This window comes from Tachypleus tridentatus, unplaced genomic scaffold, assembly GCF_004210375.1.
Source record: "Tachypleus tridentatus isolate NWPU-2018 unplaced genomic scaffold, ASM421037v1 Hic_cluster_2, whole genome shotgun sequence".
In the NCBI taxonomy this organism is placed as follows: domain Eukaryota; kingdom Metazoa; phylum Arthropoda; class Merostomata; order Xiphosura; family Limulidae; genus Tachypleus; species Tachypleus tridentatus.
Window position 1 is genome coordinate 28,289,611 of NW_027467782.1, and position 23,787 is coordinate 28,313,397.

The following is a 23,787-nucleotide window of genomic DNA, read 5'->3' on the forward strand; positions in this document are numbered from 1 at the left end:
GGAAGAGGTAGAAAAACTGTTGTTGATTTGGGTAAACGAAAAAACAGTTAACTGGTGATAGCATTTTTGAGACCATCATTTGTGAGAAAGCAAAGCAGTTTTATGCTGACCTCCTGAAAAATACTTCTGGAACGAGTGCTGATCCAAGTGATGTCTTTAAGGCTAGTAGGAGTGTTTTGAGAAATATTGGAAGAGAAGTGACATATATAGCTTCGTGAGATATGGGGAGGGTGCTCATTCTAACAAAGATGCTGCTGATAAATTTGTCAGGGAATTTAAGGACTATGTAGAAGGTGAGGGTTTTATTCCCGAACAAGTGTTCAACTGTGATGAGATGGGCCTTTTTTGTAAGAAAATGCCAAAGACAACCTACGTCACCAAGAAGGAGAAGTCACTGCTGGGGCACAAGCCAATGAAGGACAGGCTAACTCTATTGTCATGTAATAATGCAAGTGGGGTCTTAAAACTTAAGTCTTTGCTTGTTTACCATTCTGAGAACCAAGTTGTTGTTTTTTTAAAATAATTTTCTGAAAAGAAAATTAAATGTCATGTGGAGGGCTAATAGTAAAGTATGACACAGAGTTAACCCTCAGAGAGTTCTGGAAAAAATCACTTTAATAATCTCCATTGCTTGAGGATCATAGACAAAGCCTGGAAGGAAGTGTCTTTGAGGATCATGAACTCAACCTGGAAGAAATTGCAACCAGATTCAGTATCAGATAGAGATTTTGAAGACTTTGAGTCTGAGCCTATTGTCGAGGATATTGTCTCACTAGGCAAGTGTATGGGCTTGAATGTGAGTGGTGATGATGTGTAGGAGTTGGTGGAAAACCACAACACTGAGCTCACCATGGAAGAACTCCAAGACCTTCAGAAGGAGCAGCAACAGAAGGCAACACTGAGGAAGTGTCTTCAGATGAGGAGGAGGGAAGGGAGGGTGTTCCTAGTTCATTAATCAAGGAAAGTGTGGAAAATAGGGAGAGTTGCAAAGTTTTGTGGAAAAATTTCACCCTGACAAAGCTGTAGCAAACTGCAGCATAAACCTTTTCAATGACAATGCCATGTCTTACTTCTGAAACATTTTAAAATGCAGGCAGAAACAAATCTTATTAGACAAGTTTTTAGTGAGAAATAGGTCCAGTGAGTCTCAATCGTGTTGTAGTGGTGCAAAGAGAGAGAAAAAAGAAAAAACCCCAGAAGGAAAGTCACCTGACGTTTTTATGGAAGGTGACTCCCCTTCCAAACAATAATAACTGTCCAACTCTCCATGTTCCTCACCACCTTTCACTTATGCCATCAGCTGTCCTCAGCACAGGTAGAGTGCAGTTAAATTTTAATTTATTGTTTTTTTTATTGTGTGGTTGACTTTATGCATGTAAGTATTATTATACAGGTATAAATAAGCAATATTTTTACTTAAAATGCTTTATAATAGGTAATTTTTTGGATGTCTGTAATGGATTAATTTAATTTACAGTATTTCTTATGGGGAAAATTGATTCCGTTTTCAAACAGCCTTCTGGAATGGATTAAGTTCGAGAACTGAGGTACCACTGTATTATCATGACTAAATTTGTTAATTGAAGACTAATTTTTGTTCAGTTTATTAAATTATTTAAAAAACAACTTTTCTTCAGTCTGATACAAAGAAAAAACAGCTTGGATCATACACTAGTATTTCCTATTGTGAACTGTTTGCTGTAAATGTACAATAGTTTTCATGCTGCTAATTGTAAATTATTTTTTCCAAATATCCTGTGTTAACTCCCTCATTTCAGCCAAATTATTTTACTTCAAGTTTTTCAGTTTTCACATAAACCAATACAATACGAATAATGTTAAAGGTCCATGTAGATCAAGCCATGGATGTGAGAGTTATATCAGATTCTTTATGGCCAACATACTGGTTCACCACACTCAATATCTCCATGTAACTAACTCTTGGTAGTCAGAAAGTGACTAATTTTGTATAGATTGAAAGTACCATTGGATCAAATGTAGCTCAAAACTTAGTGGTTTCCCATCATGCTTCACTGTAGATATTGTACTTTCACTGTTATACTGTTCTCTCCTCCACCATTGAATGAAGTTTTCATTGATTGTTGCTAAACTATTTGGGTATAGATTGATGTTGAAACAGCATAAATTTCCAGCTCTGTTCATTTCATCATTCGTGGTCCAATATCCATCTAAACCTTTTGGCCAGTAACCTATTTTTAGCAGTAGTTTTGAGCCAGCTTAATGTCCAGTGAGAGCACTTTATGTTAATGTGCATGTTACCGTTTTCAAGGTAACACTCAACTATATTTACTGCAAGGTTATTGTCAAGATTTCTCTTGTAAAGAAAATACCACAAATTGCTTAAATTCACTTTCAGTTTCTGATTTATACCTCAATTGCCTCTGATATAAACAGTGTCAGTTTCATTTGCCCTCTTTAGACTTGCATACAGCTTTTTCAAAAAGAATTCTTGCTAAAAGTTTTCACATGGAATCTCTCTGACAATCAAAAAAATGTTATTTCTACATGTTTGTCCTGTGACATTTTGGTATCGTGAGCCACAACAGGATCTTTACTACTATTAATCAGCATAGTAAATTTGGTTTTTATAATCTCTATAGTGATGTACACTTTCTGATTAGGTGGATGACAGCCAATGATCAGGTAAACAATCAAACATGATACCACTCATTTTGACATAATACAGAAGTGTAATTCCCACAGTATTGTCCATTCATCCTCTTTATCCTTTCTATACTTGTTTTCATACTACATAATATGTTATTAATACAAGGGACAATAAACAGGTGTGTGTGTGTGTGTATGCGTACACATGCTCATACATTTGTATTAAAGCAGAGGTTTCCAAATTGTGGTCTCTGATAATACTTTGAGGTACTATTAGGAGCACTGTCCACAGTAATACATCAAATTTATGATTTCACCATTTTAAGTGAAAGAGCAATGAATAAAGTAAAATGCTAAGATATTATAAAAATAATATAGTAATACATACAAATCCAGAAATTAATAATTGTAATTAACATAAATTATGCAAATTCATTGTGCACCTCACAATGTTGCCTGCGAATTGCAAAAAACAAGACAGTTGATTTCCAGTTGAACTGATACATATAAAATCAAAGTATAGAAGTACAATAAATATGGAACCAGTTCTCTGTTTAACACTGCCAGACATTGACCCAAGAACTTGTAAGATTGTTTCAGTTAAGCAGTATCATATTTTACTTCAAAGTCTCTTTTGATATTTGAAATACTTTTGAATTCTTCCATCTTTATATGTCTTTTCTTTGTTGTTTTTTTAAAACTAGAATCAAACTGTAAAGGAAGTAAAACGTATATAATACACCAGTTACTTTCTAAAAAACTGTTTTTGATGTATGTGGGGGGGTTTGCCAGTACAGTAAAAAGGTTGAGAAGGTCTGCAGGTTGGCAAGGTTTGGGAACCCATGAATTAAAGAATTTGGAATAAAAATGCCCATAAACCTAACTAGACATGGGGGAGCATATACACATATAAAAAAATTAGCAGAAAACACATGTACACTTAACAAAACTATTACATCTGTAGGTATGTTGATGCGTATCTTAGCATTTTAAACACATGAAAAAAAAATACCAAAGTTATTAAAATAAACACAGGTATGAATTATTTTCCTACAAAAAATTATTTGCAAAATATTTATGCCAAATGTAAGCTGTGTACTGAAGGCATGAGGATACTTGTTACTCTAAGTGGATGCATGTTATCACAATCAGAATTTATATATGTCTGTTAAGAACTTAAAACTTACTGTGCACCAACTTTCAAAAGTAAATTTAATAATTGTTACTGTAATAAAATAGATGAAAACACAACTTCTGTCTTTACTAAAATTTATTTACCTTCCTCCCCACCTGTACAATTGAACAACCAGACAAAAAAGAGCATCAATGTTCATAAGTTTCAAATTTCACCTTTCATTCTTATCAGACTTTTCCACCTAACAAAGACATTAATTTTTGTTCAAAATTAGTTTTTATACATATATTTTTACTGACTATTATTGTCTGAGAAAATCAATTATGAAGAAAACCAGTGTTCTAACATATGTAAAATCGTTCAGATGCTACATTAAATTAATCAATAAAAGTACACTTTCTAATTGAGATTGTTGTACCTGAAAAACAAGTGATAAATAAAATTCCCTGGAATTTTAACTTATAAAAACGTTTCTCCAGGTCTAGTCTACAATTTCTTTTAATAGGTTTCTCATAAAAAGAGCATTTTTTTTAAATGTATTTTCCAGAATTAAAGCTTTCTACATATGTATATATATATATATATTTATGTGAACATTACTCTCTTCCACACATACATCTTAATCATTCTAGTTTCTAGAAATACTTCCCATTTCTCTAAAATTGTGTACTAAATAAAAACAAATATAACATATACTGTACACTAATAGAATTTCATATAAATACAGATTGAGAAAACTATTAATCTGTGGGAAGGAACGAGCCAGAATAAAGTTTACAAATGAAAAGCATCAATTAACAGTTACACTTGTTCCTTCTTGAACATCTGTTTACTTCCTGTTGCTGTTGATGGAGAAATGGCATGGCCGCCATAGCTGAAATAAAAGTTTATTATACAATACATACACATACAATGACAATTAATTCACTATTTATTCCACTAAAAAACTGCTTGAAAAAAATCAAATTAAAAAACAAAGTTCAATAAATAGTTATTTAAGTTATGGTGAGATTACTGAAACAACATGGGTGATGGTAAAATGATGCAAACTTCTATTAAAATCATGCAACTTACATTTAAACACCATTCTACATAAAGCTCATGTACTTTCAACAATTGTAATAATGTTAATTAGAGGCATAGAATAGAATATAATAGCCATCCAACAAATTTTTCCATCAAGCTCTCTTCGTATCCAATTTATTATAATGCTATGTACCCCTAAATGCACAGACGTCTTCAGGGACAATCGCTACAATCCTATGCAACTTATGTTTAAATAATATTCAGTGTAATGATGCAACTCTCTTTTCAATAAAATGTTGGTATCTACTTTTCTTCACCATCATGCGACTTGTATTTTTCAAAACTTATTATACAAGATGGCACAAATTCAAAAACTGTCAAGTTTCCTTGTAAGTGGTATTTTAGCCCAATAACATTTTTGTGTAATAATAACAAAAGCTTGTTTGTATTAAACCGATAATAGTTATCAGTTACTCGCTTGATGTGACGTGGGTCATTAATGTTACAAAGACAAGACTCCAAAGGGGCTGCACATGGCCACAGAAACCTTGGTTTTATGTTCTTCTTGGGCCCAGGTTATCTTGGCATTGGGGTAATTTTTAATCTCATCTTTCAGCAGACCAAATGGGAAGGGGCACAGCTGAGGAAAGAAAAATGGTTGCTTTGCAAAATCTAAGACAACTGTAAGTAAAAGTTATGTAAACACTTTATTTAATACAAGTTACACACACACTATAAAAAATATCAGAAATAATACTTCTTATAACAAAATCTATAAAGAGGTACTAAATTAGTTTTATAAGCTAAACTGATTATTAAATCACGACCTGAAAACAAATTCATTGTAATGAAGTGTCACATACATATACATCTTTTATATATATATATATATGAATCATCTTTTCTTCATTATAAATGTGGAAAAAATTATAAAAATAAAGAAATATGTGAATCAAGAATCGTAAAAGAAAACAGAACTAAGTCATGTGAAGCAAAAATCAGAGGAAGATGGAAAATATGATATGTTATGTGAATATTAAAACCAGAAATGGGAAAAACATAAATCAGAAGATCGAGGATTATGCAAAGTGAAACTCAGAGGAAATGGATTACTTTATGTGAAACAAAAATCATAGAGACATGGACTATATCATATGTCTGCCAAAATCAAACACAAAATTCATACCATATAAAATCATAAACAAAACAACGTATATTTCAATCATTTTCCATGTAATGATGTCACTTATTTTCAACAGTTTTCTAAGTAACAATGTTCCCTGTACCCAAAAGACTTCCATGTGATGATGTTATTTATATTAAAACATTTTTATACATCATAAAGCAACTTATTTTCAACAATTTTCTAAATGAAACAAGGTGCATTTAAATGTTTCATACCATGCAAAACAAATCTAATTTAGTTTTATCTGTAAGGGCAGATAAAACTATCTCAACTTGCTCCACTCTAGTGATTGCAATATTCGACTAAAGATTCAGTTTCTCCCTTTCTTCAGCCAGATCGTAGTACACTTTACCAGAACAAAGGAGAAGCTTCTTCACTCTTTCTGGAGCTTTGCTTGCCTCACCTTCATCAGGTATAACGTGTTTGAATGTAGTTCCGAGACAAAAAGAAACCGTGTATTGCTAGATGTAGAAAACTAAGTATTCAGGTGAAATTAATGCATTATGAATGTATTAAAAAATACTTTCAACCAATCAATCATCATGTTCATCCACTAAAGAATTTTTACACAACCAACTCAGCATGTTTGTCCACTGAAGTATTTTTTACATAACCAATTCAGCACATTGTACAAATGAATTAGTGAGTTCTGAAATGTGTTTCAAACCTGTAAGTGACGATGAAGATCTACATGGTAGGTTTGAGACCTTTAATGGGCTTCAATTTTCTGTTGCATGAAAAGGAAACAATATTTCAGCTTCTGTGTCATGACCTCAGTATATAAACAGAAATCTTATCCATTTTGTTTTCACCAATAGGCATTTGTAGTCCATTAAAGTTTTCAAACCATCTATGTCTACCCTTTCTGAAGTTTTCTTCTAAAACAATACACAGTATTATGAACTGAATCATATAAAAAGTCAGCGTTTTAAATGAGAAAAAAATGTAAATATTAATGATACTTGTAAGATTAAATGTAAACACAATGATGATGTTATAAGTGTGTTATAAATTAGAAAATTGTAAGTTTCCACAAATAATAATTGCCTTAACTGCTAAACCTTATCTCACACTTTAGTTTGAATTCCACTTTATTTACAAAAACAAACACTTCAAACTTAAAAGTACCTTAGTCATAAAATGTAAATATATCATACTTCAGTAATGCTTTCACTGGAACACATATGTACTTCAAACATGAGAAAACTTTAGTCACAAAGTGTAAATACTTTGGACTCAAAAAATGCTTTAACCACAAAAATACAGGTAAATTAACTAAACTGAAATACTAACACAGTGTTTCTAGAGGACAGTGAGAAACAGTGCAGATTCTCCTTTGAACTAAAATATAAATATTAAATATAGTCCTAGAGTATAAGCTGTACAACACTTCATATGCTGTTAGTTTATGAACCAATTTCACATGTCACACATTAAGATGAGGTAAACACATGCTGCAAGATTACGAGTACTGTCAAACTTTTCCAAACATTCACCTGTGTACTAAAGGACAACCACACCATTTGTCCAAAGACACTTAGGACTTGCCTCAAACTTATGACTGTCAATCACAAGTGATATATTACCTATCAAAATAATAACATTCCAAACTGTGGATCTATCTCAACCACGTTATTGCAGTATTTGAAAGTTAAAATGGCTGAATGTGAGAGCTACATCTGAGTACTTATTCTGTGTTATGGAGAGGAGTCAAGATGCACATGATATAACATTTTAACTCTGTGGATGGGACATATATTTTCCAATGTTCCCATACTTCCACACTGAACTTGGAATAAATATTTCCACCTTCTGGGTTCATTTTGACTGTAATAATTAGATGGTGAGTTATAATCCTCTTGTCCCATTGCTTCTCTATCATCATGCATTTGAATACAACTTGACTAACTTTCACCACTAAGTTATCCGAGTCAAGAACATCAAACATATTTACACAGTAATTAGGGTTACTACTTACTGCTTTGGTGATACAGGCACAAAACAAATTCAGAATTATAGTTAATATAATTTCTTCAATACAGGTTCAATTCAATGCACCAATTATATGCACATTCAGTTAGCAAATAAACAACAAAACCTGTTTTAAAATATGCTTACCACCCTAAGAATAAGAGATAAAAACAAAATCTATTTAACATAAAACAAGCAACAAAATGTTTCAAACTGTGTTTATTCAACACTTAGAGATAAATAATAAAGTAAACCACTCTAATAATTATCCATTCAAATACACAACCAAATCATCATTTCGCAAGCAACACAATTTTTTTATTACTATAATAGCTTCATTTAATCTAGAATAAATTAGAAAACAGTATTATTTGTACAAGTTATTTCTCAAAAATATTATTCATCTACTAAAACTAAACCTTACTCTTAAAATGTAAAACTAGGAAACAGAACAAATGTAACTCCAAGTTCAAGAATCTGGAAATAAAGTTAAGACTACTAATAAAACATTGTAGTGGTTCCCAATGAAACAAAGAAATTTATTCTCAGTGGTAAGTCTGATGGCTAAACACTAAATATCTGAATTCAGTACCCAAAATTAGCAAAGCTCAGCCTATTGTATAGCTTTGCATTTAGGAACAAAATAGTGATGTACAAAAAAAGAATAACTCCTATGGCTGAACTGAATGCACAAATCTAGACGATGTAACTAGTGGAAAGTTAGATGCAAATGTTAGCTTAGTATATGTGGAAAAATCACAAAGTTACTGCACCTTCAATCATGTCATCAAAACTGGATTTTGCATCTGGGTGATGCAGCAAAGATATGGGAGTGAAGATGATAAGCTGTCTAATAAGAAAGATATATTATGTAATATAACAGATTATTATTATAAAGTACATTTTAAACACTTTAGATGACCTTTAACCTTTTGAGAATCTATGGTCTACTAGAAGACCTTAAGTTTGAACAACTGAGCAAGAGTTCTCAGAAACTGTACTTGAGAAATGAGTATTAATAACACACAAATGATTGGTTGGTTTGACTTGTTTTGAATTTTGTGCAAAACTACATGAAGGCTATCTGCCCTAGCCTTCCCTAATTTTGCAGTGTAAGACCAGATAGAAGGCAGGTAGTCATCACCATTCAATGCCAAGTCTCGGACAACTCTTTAACCAACGAATAGTGGGATTGACCATAACTTATAACGCCCTCACGACTTAAATGGCGAGCATATTTGGTGTGATCGGTATTCGAACCCGCGACCCTCGGATTACGAGTCGGACACCTTAACCCACCTGACCATATTGGGCCGTAAAATTTGGTAGTATTGTAACATTTGTGAAAGATGAAGTAAGGATCCGCTGGTATGCAAGACAAACAAACTGTGAGAATAGAATAAAAAAGTAGGCACGTAATCCGAGGGTCGCGGGTTCGAATCCTTATCACACCAAACATGCTCGCCCTTTCATCCATTGAGGTGTTATGACGTGACGGTAAATCCTAGTATTCTTTGGTAAAAGAATAGCCCAAGAGTTGGTGGGTGGTGATAACCAGCTGCCTTTTCTCTAATCTTACATTGCTAAATTAAGAACGGCTAACGCAAATAGCTCTCGTGTGGCTTTGCGCAAAATTAAAAAACAAACAAAGAAAATCACGTTAAGTTACTGTTTTCTGTTAAACCTGCTTTCACAACTTCCTAATGAGTCAGAATAATGTAATAGATCAACAAAGCACTGCCATTGTAGTTTCTGAATACCTTCAGATGCACCGCAATGTATGACAAATAATTTGTCCAAGGTTTCATCAATGTCTGTGCGTTTTTTTATATTTAATTAGTGAAGAACTTGGATTAAAAGACATTTAAGTTGCTCTTAAATTTTTCGACAAACAATCAAACATATAGTTCAGACTTCTTGTAATCAGACGACTAACTGATATCTGCGTTAAGGTATCTGCTTACCTCAGTTGGCAGGACGATATTTTATGAACCTTTCAGAAACTAACGTTTACTTTACCTCATTTCAGGAACAACGCTGACACCCTATGAGTGAATTACTTTACAAGGGTGAATATGTGGTGATGTTGATCATTCTTTCTGTTCATACTTCTTAGAAGTACCCGGACGTCCTAACCGTTGGTATAAGATAATAGTTCAGTTTATAAATGTTTGAAACTAGTCTGAAAGGGTTATTTATTAAATGTTTATTCTTGGTGGACACTTACGCATGAACTGCTACACCAAAACTCTCGGCCTGGTATAGCCAAGTGGTTAGTGCGCTCTGTTCGCTGGTTCATTCTTTGTCCCACGCGAGGGAGCTATAATGTGACGGTCAGTTCCACTATTCGTCAGTAAAAGAGTAGCCGAAGAGTTGAAGGTGGACAGTGATGACTAGCTGCCTTCTCTAGTATTTCACTGCTAAATCAGGATCGGATAGCCCTAATACTGCTGTGAAGCTTTTCGCGAAATTCAAACAAATCTATGTATTAATCGTGAATTCTTCCTTTAATAGAAAATTACCATACAAAATATTTTGTTGGATGCAATAAAATTTATCTTGCCACGTTTATTCCTGAACAGAACGATTCTACAATTTCAATTCAGTCGATCACATTCTACCATTATTCTTGAGCCGCAGTGCAACATCTCTATGTAACGATCATGGGTTAAAATTATTCATTTCGCTATCAGTGAACTTATTTTTAAAATTTGTCTGTTTTTATATTGTCTTCCTTAAGTAACACCTTACTTTAATAATATTATATGATTTCTTCGTTAAGAACGATAATCTACTGCTGCGGTTGCACCCTTAAAAACCACATTAAACTACCAATCAAGGATGTCAACGGCAAATAACAATAGATCTCAACCTGATGAAAATACATAGAAATGAAACCAAACGTCGTTCAAAGTATTCTTCTCAAGGAAGGTAAACCATTTCTGTAAATTTCTACTTGCTACTATTATCCCTACGTATTTCGTAATAAGAACATGAATTTTATATTATTAATATTTTAAGTGATTCTGATAACCAATGTTTTCTTCTTATAATCCTTAGATGTTCTGGTGAAGTCCATATTGACTTTTTAAAGTAATATATCCAACAACTTATTTCTGAATCATCACTTCACTGAGTATAGGGTCCTTAATAGCACACAAGACACAAGAAGTAATATATATATATATGTAAGTGTTGATATTATACCCACTAATTGTTGCTTCAATTTTCTAAGCATTTAACACCAGAGAATGAGTCATTTTATCCTACATTTCTGGTGTAACAGACAAAAGTAGGAAATATTAAATAAATTGAAATATATAGGTCTCATCTGTTGTGAATAATATACATAAGAATCTTGGTAATTTGACGTTTAAAGGACACCACATGAGATCTCACGGTAAACTTTCCACTAAAGCAGACTGTTTGCTCATCAGAGGTAATTTATCTTTACTTGTGTGTATTGTGTGTGTTTTCTTATAGCAAAGCCACATGGGGCTATCTGCTGAGCCAACCGAGGGGAATCGAACTCCTGATTTTAGCGTTGTTAACTTTACTTATTTTGACAAATATTCTAGATTACGATAAATTTTTCTCAAAGTCTTTTCTGAATGGTCAGTCAGTGATGAGAGGATAAGAAAAGTTGTAAGTTTTCAAATGTTTAAATACTGTTTCCCTTTACCCGTGATTTATGTAATATAATCATTAAAACGAAATATAAACCATACTAAAATACACGCTAGTTTGTGCCAAATCATGTTGTTCCAACTTTAAATGAAGTGAATAAGCCTAATGTTTGTGTCACGATTTTCTTTGAAGATCCTTCTTTCGTATATCTTCCTTGATGATCCTGGTGTCAGAGACTGTTAAGGTTCAGATATATTCACATCTAATTTGGAGCTGCTGACCAAAAGGAATGAAATCAGTCTTCACCTATCTACTCTAAATCAAATAAAAGGATTGATTCCACTCTAAAATTACCCCCATAGCTAAAGATACAAATCGTGTTCAGCGACATATTGTATCTCAAACCTTCGATCTTCTAATGTGTACAAAATATACATTTTTAAAAAATTAGAATGAATTAATATAAATCGCTTGTGTAAGATATCGTAATGTAGGTTCTGCAGCTTGTTTATTACTCTTTGAATATTTGTTTATACATAACAATTTCAGGAAAAACTTTCGAAGAATCTTTTATTCGGAAATTTAACAGTAATCTCCAACTGGGACAGCAGTAAGTCTATGGATTTACAACACTAAAATGAGGTGCTCGATTCCCCTCGACGAACACAAGAGATAGCCCGATGTGGCTTTGCTACAAGAAAAACACGCACGCGTGTGTCTTTTCAAAATAATCTTTTTTCGAGCGACAGACACAAAAAAGACTTTGCATCTACATAGAATGAGGAATAGTAGAATTCCGAAACTGTTTTTATTTAAATTACATAAATTTTACATTATTTTATTTCTTCTTTAAACGTTTATTCAATTAGTAATTTTAACATCAATATCAATTTTTCACATAGAGCTATGAACTTCAAGGAAGCAGTCATGAAGATTGTACTGTTCTTAAATAACATCAGCAAAAACTATTAATTCTAATAATAATAGCACACGTAAATTTGAAACTGGTAACCATTAAGTTTAATTCAAATTAAAAAAATAAAAAACTTATGTTTTCCAAAATTTCAATATCTTAAAAATACGGTGAACTGCATTTTTAATTTTAGTCGTTTTTGGCCTTGGTTGTTCTTCCCAAATGATGCGTTGTCTGTAAAGTAACCATTGGGTTGTAAAATTTTCAGTTGATCTATTGCGCCACTCAGAAGAACACGTGATGGTGTATCCTTGTCTTGACACAGACTGAAACAGAATGCAATTATATAATGCATTTACAAACTTGTAATACTTTTTAAAACACATGGACACCTTCCATCCAAGATTTATAAATTGTTTGTCAGCCTTTGGTTTCACTTTTGGTAAAATTTCCATCAAACTTTTCTTTGAGCCGTAAATCGTAATAAAGTATCCACGATCAGTAAATTCCGTTTGAAACACTAACGTTTCATCAATACAGCTGATGAAATCATCCTCACGCTCTTTTTGAAATTGAAGAGTGAGATTTTGTGAAACAAGAACTTCTGCCAGTTCAGTTTCATAGTATTTAATTCCTTGAAGGAATGTATTTATACTCTCATCGTCTCCAGGAACAATGAAATGTTTTGTCTTTATATAATGAATAAAGAAAGAGAATATGGTCCCACCTCCTTGAAACTGATATTTCTTATCTTTAGGCAGATGCCAAGGTCGTTGACGTGCTGGAGTGGTAAGGGAACTGTCTATTTCACTCTTGGAGAGCTTTTCAACTGGAATCCTGTGTCTGATTCCATTGATACTCAAACGTATTGTTTTTATTTCTTCAGGAAACATGGCAAAATATCAAGCTATAGCAACTTATTTTACTTGAGATTCTTATTTCCCAGATTCCGATTATTTTAATTGCTGTCGTTCATTGACTTGTCACGTAGTCACTATATTTCATAAACGTGTTTGTCTTTCCGTATCTAAGCATTAACTTTTAATTATTGTTACGTCATGCATTGTTTTATCAATAAACGACAACAGCCAATAATACTGAAACATTTACAAATATTATTGTCGAGTGAAATAATAACTATCATTAAATAAATTTTTCTTCCATGTTTCCTCATTTCTTGACCAATCAACACAAAACTTGACACTAAGGGAATGCAAGCGCAAATAGTTCTCACGTAGATTTGCACGAAATTAAGAAATTAAATAAACAAACTGTAGCCTGTCATTTCAAACCGCCCGGCTAAAGCGTTCGACTCGTAATTTGAGCGTCGCGGGTTCGAATCCTCGTCACACCAAACATGCTCGCCCTTTCAGCCGTGGGGCGTTATAATGTACCATCAACCCCACTATTCGTTGGTAAAACAGTAGCCCAAGAGTTGGCGGTGGCTGGTGATGACTAGCTGCCTTCCCTCTAGTCTTACACTGCTAAATTAGGGACGGCTAGCTCAGATAGCCCTCGAGCAGCTTTGTGCGAAATTCCAAAACAAACGATTAGCTTTGCATGAAAACTTCTGAAACAAACCAAACTTTGAAAGTAACTTTGTCAGAAAAAATGTGCAATTTTATGTGTATGTAGTGCACTTATCACAGTTTGAAAATGAAAAAATCTATTAATATTAATTGTTTTCAAATCAGTTAAATTTTACAAATAGGTTTATTCTAAAGAAACACATTTATTAATTTTGTTTATACTTTAAAATGTAATCTTTGTAGAGTCGTCACAAACGCGACTTCACTGTGATTGGCAAAACCAATTCAAAGGTGAAAGTAGTGAATATATGGCGGCATGCTAGAGTTAGGATGTAATTTGTGAGTGTCGTAATTGAAGTTTGTAGTTAGCGTTAATAATTTGATTCCTGTTAATTAATTTTTTTATGTATCACCACAATAATATATTATTAATCTGCGCTTACAAGAATATCTTCATTATGCGGACATATTTGATACCTAAACTTTGAAGAAAAGATAGATTATGACTCCGAATCATACATCATACGTATGAAAAAGTTGCATTATTTAAGGTACTTGTCTCAGTTTATGATGACAGTATTGCTTGTTTATTTAATATAACCTTCCAGTGTATACAAATAATTTGTGGTCTAGGCAGAAATGACTTGAAGTTTCCCTCTTCACGTTGTTGTAGCATGTATTGTAGTGCCACTTGTATGCCAAACAACTGAGAGAACTGTTTAAAACTGGAAAATTTATTTGGTTACCTTCAGGCAGTATTTACATTGATTAGTTTTGTGCAGTTTAATCAAAACTATGACTTAATCAATTGTCACAATAATAATAAACTAATTGCAAATAGAGAAAACAACTTTCTCTATTTTTGGTAATTTTATTTATCCAAGTAATAAAAAATGTTACTTTTTTTGCTTCTGAGCACAAAACTGCATACCTAACAAATTAAATCATGAACATCAGCAGAGATGCCAACCATTATGATTTGAACGTAATCATTACGATTTTGGTGTATACATTACAACTATATGCTCATACAGACAAATATTACAACTTGTTGCAACTCCCAAATTATTATATATTATTTTGGCCAATACAAAGGACTTGAAAGGGGTGAAAAGAAAATTTCTAGTAAAATACAAATAAATTTTGATAAGAAGTAAAAGACATAGTCCAAATGGCTACTTGCAATAATCATGTTTGTGCTTGAAATAATAAAAAAATATTTGTATCTCTCATGTCGACCAATAGTTTAAGTGCAGTGCTTCTCCTACTGGGTACGTGGGGGAATCCATAGTTATGTCATCAGTACTTGTCAGCCAATCAGTGCTCGTGTCGATGGGTATTTATCATTTTCTAAGCAGCATAGAAACACCAATGTGATCGTTCACAAGTTGGAAAAAAAGAGGCCTCGTTTACCAGATTGTCTTGTTTATGGCAAATCTGAAAGGACTGAAACTGTAGATGGGTTCTGTTTTCAATCACTCAGTCATTTGAAATAGTTGGCATCTCTGTATCAGATAGTATAAAACTTTCAATTATAAATATGCTTTAATGTCTAGTTTATTAACATGCATGATAATAAAGTTCATTAATCTTTTTAATGCCATTTAAGTTTTTTAATATATACATCACACATTTTTAATGTGGCTCCCTTTTTGAAAATCACAGTATATGTAAATGATTTGAAATTAGAAACTGGCTGTGAAATTAAATCACTTGAAACCAGGACTGGAAAGGCCAACTTCAGGAGACTAATGCTGCTGTTCGAACTACCCATTAGTTATCCTGGATATAATTTTGCTACACTTCTTTTAAAACTTGTTTGTTACTTTCCTTTTTGAAGATGGCCATCATGTCAAGTAATTCGGAACCAGGACTGGAAAGCCAACTTCAGGTGACTTATGGTGGTTTTTGTACTTACCTCTTTGTCCTCCTGGTGAGTTATGATAATTACAGTTATACTACAGAAAGTCCTTTACAACTTGAATTACTGTAGTATTTCTCTTAATGTTCTTGACTTGATGTAAACTTTGGTTTTATGCTATTTATGTGTTGTTTTTTAAATATTGTTTTGTTTTACCTTAATTTCCTTTTATGAATTTTACTAAATTTACTTTTAACTTTTTTACTGGATGTTTGACATAGATAGCCTAACTGCTTTGTGCTATAAAACACTAAATCAACCAACCAACCAATCTCTCAGAAACACTGACAAAACTCCCTTGCTACTTCCGATAGATTGTCCATATCAACAAACATATTACCACTGTGGATATTTTCTTTGGTACGGTACCTTCAAAAGTATACAAATGTCCAGATTTTCTCTTGGAAGCACCTTGCATCATGGAATCGTGCTCAGATGTTAGCTTCAAAACTGGTACTTGCACTATAAGTATCAACAGCATTTTGCTACCGAGTGATTATCTTGTGCTGCTACTAATCTTATTTGTCTTTTTTCAGTTGCTTGTTTCTTGTGTATCTGTTGCCATGAAACTTCCTGGTTTCTGATTTGTGAGGACCATGCTTCATGTCCAAATTAAATATTCAGGAATTACAAGGGTAATATACATTTTTGTTGGACTACATGAATAAGTGAAAGTATTTTCTTTGTTTAACACATAGAGCTTAACATTTTTGATTGACTCATCAATAAAAGGTTATTGGTAAAGTCCTTTGAAAGGAAGTAGTAATAAGAAAATCTGCATTTTGATAATGAGGAGGAATTACAGACAAACTTGGTAAAATTATAAACAAAAATGGATAAAAACAATTGTGGATCACACTGCCATGAACATGGAATGTAAATAGGTCATTTAAATAGAAAATCTTTTAGCTTTCATACTTTTTAAGGGTTTACAGTGGTTCTCAGAGGTTTTGATAAGACATTGAAAATATAGGGGCTAAGGATTCAAAATATGGAAAAGATTATTTGTAATATTTTTTGATATTTTAAGGGAACATGCTGTCATAAAATTAAGAACAGGGAATCCTAGGTGTGATTGATCTGTTCATTTACTGATTCAGCCCCTGAGGTGCCTTTCAAGATGAAAATTTCAGTTAGAGTTATTCTGGTAGAAATTATTTTTACAATACTTTCTTTCTGAACTGTAGTTGATTATTAGAAAGTACCAAAGTATTTAGAGTTGTATCACTTCACTTACATTTCTTATAGAACCATAAAAAGCAAATATTTGGCTGTGAATATAGACAGTTTTTCTAAAAGTTCTTTAAACACATTTTAAGGGTGTTGATATAATTACTAGAACCTTCTTTATCATAAAAACTTTTGTTCTTGAGAATGATTGCATGAGAGATTGAAATGTTGTACTTGTTTTTAAAATATTCCTTCTTACTATAAAAAGGTGTAACTTCCAATAATCTTACAGCAGTGTTAGTATTATGAGTACTTATCACATTTTCAAACAGTTATCCCTTTTTATGTACTTATTAACAGCATAATGACTTTATAACACCCCTATGTCAAAAGTTTGAATGAGTTATTCATGTTTTTGCACTTGTTAACAGAGTTCTTAGAATTCTTGCACTATTACCAGCAGCACAGTGTGTGGACTTTTAATGCTAGAAAATTGGTTTTGTGTTCTGATACACATGGTGGGTAAAGCAAAGATAGCCTATTGTGTGTATTTGTGCTTAATTAGAACTCAACAAAACATTTAGTTTCTGAACAGAATTTAAAAAATAATTATACAACAGACATAATTGAAACACAAATTAAATTTTTATTTTCTTATTCATAATTGTATGCAGTGGACAGACATCTATATTCACAAATAATATTATCCTTCTAGTAAAATGTGTAAAAATTTGAAATATATGGAGTTGACATTTCAAGTCATAGTCTTAAACTGTTGACACTTGAATTCATGTTTGGAAAATTCCTTGTTAACAAAGTTTTCAATATTTGTGTGTAGTAAGAGATATGATATCAGCTTGGTGAATAAGTATGACTTGTATAGAGATTTCTAAAGCTAACTGTGATAGAAAATTGGCTCAGCTCAATGCAAACCTAACTGACAGCTGTCTGTTGTTTTCAAGTAATGTTATTATAAGGTTGATAGTGTTGTTACATTTAATAAACAACAACAAAATAAAAATCAAACTTCTTTAAAGCCTCTGTTTGTATGAAATTTTCCTTTAAGTATTGTATAAGAAAGATTTAATACCAAACTTAAAATACTGAGTAACGATGTGTGCTTGTGAACAAATTATATGTTATGTCTTTTGTGTAAGTATTAAAATTGATGTGTGGGTTAAAGATAAAAAAGTAGTTATATTTTAGTGTCTTTATTTTTCTTTCAGGTAAATAAAAAGTATTACATTTGTTCAGAAAGTGAGATAGAAAAATAACACTTTCATTTAATATATATTAATTAGAGCATAACCTACTATTTTGTAACTTTGATCTTCATCTACATATTCAGAGTAAATTAATGGATCATTGTGATATAATTTTTGAGCAACAAAATCTTTGAAAATGCAGAATAACTTTTTATAAACAAGTACTTGTGTTGAACTGTACCTCATGTTTAAATGTTCTAATGCTGTGTTTTTATCACCCAGATAAATCATGATTCTAGCCTATCTAAAAGTTTACATTGGATAATACACTCCTTTCTTACATGTGGTAAAGCAGAATTTTGTATTATATCAGTGGTGTTGTGTCATGACTATCTGCACAAACAGAAACAAGCTTCAACAAGCTGGGCATTGTCTGTGTGAATTGAACCATCTGCCAAGATTCTGTGATTTTGAATGTATGTGAGGACACTCTTGTAAGTGGAAAGTAAGTTAATTTCTATAGTATTTAGTATCTGCTTAGTTTCATGTAACTTTAATAAGTTTAAACATTTCAAGTAACTTGTCATTCAGTTTGTTGAAAAAACTTTGGTACCATTCAGCAATTTAACCAGCATTTATTTATTAGCATGTTAAGGTAATTAAAAAGCAACACTAACCAAAGTGAATAGTGTTATTTATATACAAAGACCAAAATTTCCATGTTAGTCACACTCAGTTATTTATTGAGTCTTGGAATTTAAGATGTCTTTATTAATAATTGAGTAATTTGCTTAAGTTTAAATTATCTAAGTTTTGAATAAGGCTTAATAGGAACTGAGAATGTCTTTCTATATGTATATTTTAATTTATAATACATTTTCATATTCCTATCATTTTATAATAAGTGAATATTGTTTTTGACTTTTTTCATCTTCATTTTAACGTGTGAAGAATAGATGTAGATGACTTAATACAGAGAAAAGTGATGGAATGTGGAAATAAACATAAAACATTGAATAGTTATATAGTTGATTCTCTGTAAGTACTGACCTCCACTAGTGCAAACAATAACTAATTTCATAAACTAATCACACTGATATAAAAATAAGTCTTGCTGGTACCTTGCAATTGTTTTTAAAATTTTAACATTGTGCCCTCTTGTCATAATGGGGTATAAACATTGTTTAATGAAATTTAGTCAACTTATTGTAAATTTGGTAGTGAGGAAAGCTGAAGAATACTAGTAAATAAAAGGCTGTTACTGATGGAATTTTGGCAAGCAATAGTTTTAACTTTGTTGTATACATTGATCAAAGTGAAAGAAACTTAAAATTTAAAATGAATAAACATAAGTAAAGTGTTGAGAAAAAAAGGTAAAATTCCAACATTATGTGAACATGCATATCGTATCAGTCTTATCATTTATTGGAAAAGAACTGTTATTTTGGATCAATTGAATGAAATAACAGCTGGAAATATCGGATAATTTACGAAAGAAATGAAAGTGAAAGTAATTATAAATAAAGATAAAGGTTTGGCAAGTCAACCAGTATATGAATGACGTTTTTCTGAAAGTTCAGTGTATTAACTAAGTACTCGCATGATCAGTGGCTTTTTACATATTTATGGTTTCCATGTAGAGTACCTGGTTTGAGACTATTTAAACTTTCAAACAACATTGATCACTTGAGTGCCTCAATTAAACTGTACCCTTGTTATTTATGGAGTACCTGAGGGTCAGTGCTTGGGCTTTGTTCTTTCATACTTACATTGATCATATTGCTTGAGGCATGTCATGAGAGTTTACTGAGTTATATTCAAAATTTAATAAAGTTACTTTTATCATGGTAAGTAAACTTGGCAACAAAACTTAGCTTGTAAAATAAATTTGGAAATTATAGTTTTAATTTCCTAGTTTTATAAGACAACATTTAAAAATGTCTTCAATTTTCCATTGTTTCAGAATTGTGATATTTGCATTTTAAGTATTTTCTCTTCTCTTATTCATTTACCACTTCTTGAAGAACTACAAAATTTGACATAAGTTGCTCATTGTAATATTGTTATTACTCAGACAAAGTATAATTTTTTTATAGCCTTCAATCTTATTTGGTTACAGAGCTATAAACTAGAAAATCAAGTCCCTTTAGCCACACCCATAATTAAGTTTTCTCTTTCACAAGTTTCCAATATTTAGTTCTCTTTGATATTTAAAATTATATTACTTTTAACCAACAGAAATCCAAATATTATATTACATAATTTTCTGTTCAGGAGTTTGTTTATTTTGCTTCCAGTGCAAATTTTATTCCCACAAGAAACGCATTGGCAAGTTTAGCTAAATTTTTATTGGGTCTTACTGAATGGTAAGAAAGCCAGAAAATTTTGATAGTCCTAGGACAATATGTGCTTTAAGCATGTTATTTTGTATTGTTTGTTGCATTTTTGATTAACTAAAAATCATTTAGTGCAGTAATACCATTATAATAATAGTTTTAATTAAGAGTTGATAAAAAAAGACCCAGGTAAGTACTATATTTTCAGTTTTTCATGTGTATTATTTATTATTATAAAGGTAAATAAAATATAAGTTTTAGATTAGGTTAAATAAATAAAAAAAAAAACGTTTTCCTGTGATATGCTCATTAGTAACCAATGCATTACATAATTTCTTCAGGTAACGTAAGCTACATGTTTACAAAGTGGTTCACAACTTGTGTAGTGATATCATCAGTTAGACACAGTTCAAAAGCAATAAAATTTAAGCATAAATATGCATATATTGTTAAGGGCTTAAAGCTGTTTGAGATAGCCAAATGTGTCGTGAAGTTACTAGATTGTACTGGTGAAAAATAAAATAATGAGTTTTCATGCTTCAGACTCAAGCCCAGTATCAACATCAATGATTAGTATAATATAACAAACTACTGGATATGATTTTTACATTCTACTGTGCTCTACTACATATTAAATATTAAAAAACGTTTTACACAGAATACAGTAAAATAAATGGTAAAACAAATAAAAGAAGCACATAATTTCTTTGTACACGTTTTCTATTGAGTGGAGAAAATAAAATCTGAGGTCAATATAATACTGGGACACAGTAGACATGGGGATGGATCATGTTAAATACCATTTACAATGGTGGTCCAAGAACCAATACAATTTTATAGCAATGTCTCCCTGTGATTAATCAAAGCAAGTAAATTATAGACAACTGCCTCCATGCTAAAACATAAGAATTAACAATATTTTCTGAAGATGCCCACCATAAATTACACTAAAAATTATTCATCCTTTTGTAAATTTTTCAACTGTCAGAAGTCATGCCTCCTGTACGTGAAATAATACAAAACAGTCACACTACATTTAGTAAAATTATACATTTTTTTAAACCATAAATATCAGTGCTAGTCTTGAAATAAATATAAAACTATAATTGTGTTAACAGGTAAAGTCAGATTACCTAATGTAAACAGGTTCATTTTCACTACAAATTATAGAATTAACAGAAATACAGGCTTTTAGTTTGCTAAGATCTACTGTTTTAAAGTTTATCATATTACTTTTGTTATTTTAATGTTTAGTCATGAATTATATGCATACACAAACATGTTCTTGCCCTGGGGAAACAAAAGTTTTACTGAATAAGATAACTCTGTTAACAATTTCCTCAGAATTAGTTTTCAACTGATGTCTTACTTGTACAAAACGTTTCTTTCCATATTTAACTTAAAAACAAACTCACTTTATTATTATTATTATTTTATCCATTTACCTGAAACAAGACAGCTGTCACCTGGTGTACATTAATAAATACAATAGATTCTTATTCAGTCTTTTTTAATTTTGAAATCAATGCATCTTAAATATTCAGTGACATGGTAATTCTGATTATAGCTGTAGGCAAATAAAAAAATCTGAAAAAAATAATAAGTAGACAAAGTCTCAACTGAAATTCACAAAGAGAAAAACAAACTTTAAACAACAAAAGTAGACACCTTAAGTCATGATACAACCACTCCTCCTGTACAAACTTTAAACAACAAAAGTAGACACCTTAGAGTCATGATACAACCACTCCTCCTATACAAACTTTAAACAACAAAAGTGGACACCTTAAGTCATGATACAACCACTCCTCCTATACAAACTTTAAACAACAAAAGTAGACACCTCAAGTCATGATACAACCACTCCTCCTATACAAACTTTAAACAACAAAAGTGGACACCTTAAGTCATGATACAACCACTCCTCCTATACAAACTTTAAACAACAACAAAGTAGACACCTTGAGTCATGATACAACCACTCCTCCTATACAAACTTTAAACAACAAAAGTAGACACCTTGAGTCATGATACAACCACTCCTCCTATACATGATACAAACTTTAAACAACAAAAAAGTAGACACCTTAAGGTCATGATACAACCACTCCTCCTATACATTTACCTCTTTCTACAAATTTCTCTAGTAAGGGACAAACACAAATTACAAATATATTGTTTCTGCTTTATAAGAAGTAGAAATACAACATAAACAAATCTCTTTGCCAGATTTTACAGAAGTGTACTGTTACACAAGATATAACTTATAACAGAAACTGAAATTAACACTTCCATAACTGGTTACAGAAGATATAACACAGAAACTGAACTTGTAACCATAATATAACTAGGAATATATATATGCACCATAACAGTGATAGTACCTAATGTAGCTTCACAAGACTTGGCATACAGTATGCAACTCCTTTGCAGACAAAAGAATTGTTATTTTCGAGTATGTATTTTTATTAACATTTTTCCATAAGTATATGGAGTAAGATGATTAACTGGTCCAAATGCAAAGTGATTTTCATGTTAAAAATATTGTTGTCATCTGAAACTTTCCAAACTTTATTTGCATAATCTCTGAAATTTTCTAAATCAGTGTGAAATGATTTGTTTTCAGAGACATTTTGTATTACCTCTTTTATTTTCTCTACCATGACACTATACTGGGTTGGTGGACTTAACTGACCTCCCTACCTTCATATAAAGTTAAGAAATAAACCTCAATTACATTTTTTTTCTGGAATGATATAAAGTTGTAATGGAATACTAGAACTGTTTATTTTCAATACCTTATAGCTTGTAACAGTATACATCTACTAATACATAATGTTATTGTTTATTGCCCCTTGAATGGTATAATGTATAATCCAGTATGGGTGATTTTTTTGATTTGTTTTAATTGTGTATCAGTTCTAGTAATTTAGGACTCAGCACATGAAACAAAACAGAAACTCAACATATTAAGAAACCAAATAAACACAGCCACAAAGCTATGTTCACCTGATAAAATTAATGATGAAATCAACAAAATAAAACAGCACTTCATCAACAAATTTCCTCAAAAAACTGTTAAAAATTATACTCGCACACACTAGATCAACAAAAGAGACAAACATTAGTAAATCCCAATA

The 23,787-nt window shown here is 31.7% G+C and overlaps 2 long non-coding RNA genes across 5 annotated transcripts in view; one reads left to right on the forward strand and one right to left on the reverse strand.

The window, feature by feature from the left end:
* Positions 1 to 23,787, reverse strand: part of LOC143243024 (uncharacterized) — an 89,125-nt gene that overhangs the window by 16,213 nt on the left and 49,125 nt on the right. The gene's annotated exons all lie outside the window — the stretch shown is intronic.
* LOC143243017 (uncharacterized) overlaps positions 14,259 to 23,787 on the forward strand; it is a 40,004-nt gene continuing 30,475 nt past the window's right edge. Inside the window, exons 1-3 of one of the 4 annotated variants that reach the window (XR_013023714.1) lie at positions 14,259 to 14,566; positions 15,856 to 15,948; positions 18,594 to 18,816. This is a non-coding gene — a long non-coding RNA (uncharacterized LOC143243017). The remainder of the gene's footprint in view (positions 14,567 to 15,855; positions 15,949 to 18,593; positions 18,817 to 23,787) is intronic. The other 3 variants (XR_013023717.1, XR_013023715.1, XR_013023718.1) reach the window with 3 other exon arrangements.